This window comes from Musa acuminata, unplaced genomic scaffold (assembly GCF_036884655.1).
Source record: "Musa acuminata AAA Group cultivar baxijiao unplaced genomic scaffold, Cavendish_Baxijiao_AAA HiC_scaffold_1136, whole genome shotgun sequence".
In the NCBI taxonomy this organism is placed as follows: Eukaryota; Viridiplantae; Streptophyta; class Magnoliopsida; order Zingiberales; family Musaceae; genus Musa; species Musa acuminata.
Genome location: NW_027021348.1, coordinates 1,760,001 through 1,762,500, shown reverse-complemented (window position 1 = coordinate 1,762,500; position 2,500 = coordinate 1,760,001).

The following is a 2,500-nucleotide window of genomic DNA, read 5'->3' as shown; positions in this document are numbered from 1 at the left end:
TGCCACCCGGGGGGTTCCAGGGTGCTGAGATGGCTGTCATTTTGCTCCGCTCACGACGGTCACCGTGCAACGCAAGAACAGGCCAAAAACTGGCCAAAACTGCCCAAAAACGGGCCAAAACTGGCCATTTTTGGCTGCGCGAGCGAGCAGCGAGCGGCGGACAGCGAGCGAAGCGAGAGGCATCACCGTCCCTGCTATACGAAAGCCCCATCCAGCCCTGTGCCACCCGGGGGGTTCCAGGGTGCTGAGATGGCTGACATTTTGCTCCGCTCAAGATGGTCACCGCGCAACGCAAAAACAGGCCAAAAACTGGCCAAAACGGGCCAAAACTGGCCATTTTTGGCTGCGCGAGCGAGCGGCGAGCGGCGGACAGCGAGCGAAGCGAGAGGCAGCACCGTCCCTGCTATACGAAAGCCCCATCCAGCCCTGTGCCACCCAGGGGGTTCCAGGGTGCTGAGATGGCTGACATTTTGCTCCGCTCACGACGGTCACCGCGCGACGCAAGAACAGGCCAAAAACTGGCCAAAACGGCCCAAAAACGGGCCAAAACTGGCCATTTTTGGCTGCGCGAGCGAGCGGCGAGCGGCGGACAACGAGCGAAGCGAGAGGCAGCACCATCCCTGCTATACGAAAGCCCCATCCAGCCCTGTGCCACCCGGGGGGTTCCAGGGTGCTGAGATGGCTGACATTTTGCTCCGCTCACGACGGTCACCGCGCGACGCAAGAACAGCCCAAAAACAGGCCAAAACGGCCCAAAAACGGGACAAAACTGGCCATTTTTGGCTGCGCGAGCGAGCGGCGAGCGGCGGACAGCGAGCTAAGCGAGAGGCAGCACCGTCCCTGCTATACGAAAGCCCCATCCAGCCCTGTGCCACCCGGGGGGTTCCAGGGTGCTGAGATGGCTGACATTTTGCTCCGCTCACGACGGTCACCGCGCGACGCAAGAACAGCCCAAAAACAGGCCAAAACGGCCCAAAAACGGGCCAAAACTGGCCATTTTTGGCTGCGCGAGCGAGCAGCGAGCGGCGGACAGCGAGCGAAGCGAGAGGCATCACCGTCCCTGCTATACGAAAGCCCCATCCAGCCCTGTGCCACCCGGGGGGTTCCAGGGTGCTGAGATGGCTGACATTTTGCTCCGCTCAAGATGGTCACCGCGCAACGCAAAAACAGGCCAAAAACTGGCCAAAACGGGCCAAAACTGGCCATTTTTGGCTGCGCGAGCGAGCGGCGAGCGGCGAACAGCGAGCGAAGCGAGAGGCAGCACCGTCCCTGCTATACGAAAGCCCCATCCAGCCCTGTGCCACCCGGGGGGTTCCAGGGTGCTGAGATGGCTGACATTTTGCTCCGCTCACGACGGTCACCGCGCGACGCAAGAACAGGCCAAAAACTGGCCAAAACGGCCCAAAAACGGGCCAAAACTGGCCATTTTTGGCTGCGCGAGCGAGCGGCGAGCGGCGGACAGCGAGCGAAGCGAGAGGCAGCACCGTCCCTGCTATACGAAAGCCCCATCCAGCCCTGTGCCACCCGGGGGGTTCCAGGGTGCTGAGATGGCTGACATTTTGCTCCGCTCACGACGGTCACCGCGCGACGCAAGAACAGCCCAAAAACAGGCCAAAACGGCCCAAAAACGGGACAAAACTGGCCATTTTTGGCTGCGCGAGCGAGCGGCGAGCGGCGGACAGCGAGCGAAGCGAGAGGCAGCACCGTCCCTGCTATACGAAAGCCCCATCCAGCCCTGTGCCACCCGGGGGGTTCCAGGGTGCTGAGATGGCTGACATTTTGCTCCGCTCACGACGGTCACCGCGCGACGCAAGAACAGCCCAAAAACAGGCCAAAACGGCCCAAAAACGGGCCAAAACTGGCCATTTTTGGCTGCGCGAGCGAGCAGCGAGCGGCGGACAGCGAGCGAAGCGAGAGGCATCACCGTCCCTGCTATACGAAAGCCCCATCCAGCCCTGTGCCACCCGGGGGGTTCCAGGGTGCTGAGATGGCTGACATTTTGCTCCGCTCAAGATGGTCACCGCGCAACGCAAAAACAGGCCAAAAACTGGCCAAAACGGGCCAAAACTGGCCATTTTTGGCTGCGCGAGCGAGCGGCGAGCGGCGAACAGCGAGCGAAGCGAGAGGCAGCACCGTCCCTGCTATACGAAAGCCCCATCCAGCCCTGTGCCACCCGGGGGGTTCCAGGGTGCTGAGATGGCTGACATTTTGCTCCGCTCACGACAGTCACCGCGCGACGCAAGAACAGGCCAAAAACTGGCCAAAACGGCCCAAAAACGGGCCAAAACTGGCCATTTTTGGCTGCGCGAGCGAGCGGCGAGCGGCGGACAGCGAGCGAAGCGAGAGGCAGCACCGTCCCTGCTATACGAAAGCCCCATCCAGCCCTGTGCCACCCGGGGGGTTCCAGGGTGCTGAGATGGCTGACATTTTGCTCCGCTCACGACGGTCACCGCGCGACGCAAGAACAGGCCAAAAACTGGCCAAAACGGCCCAAAAACGG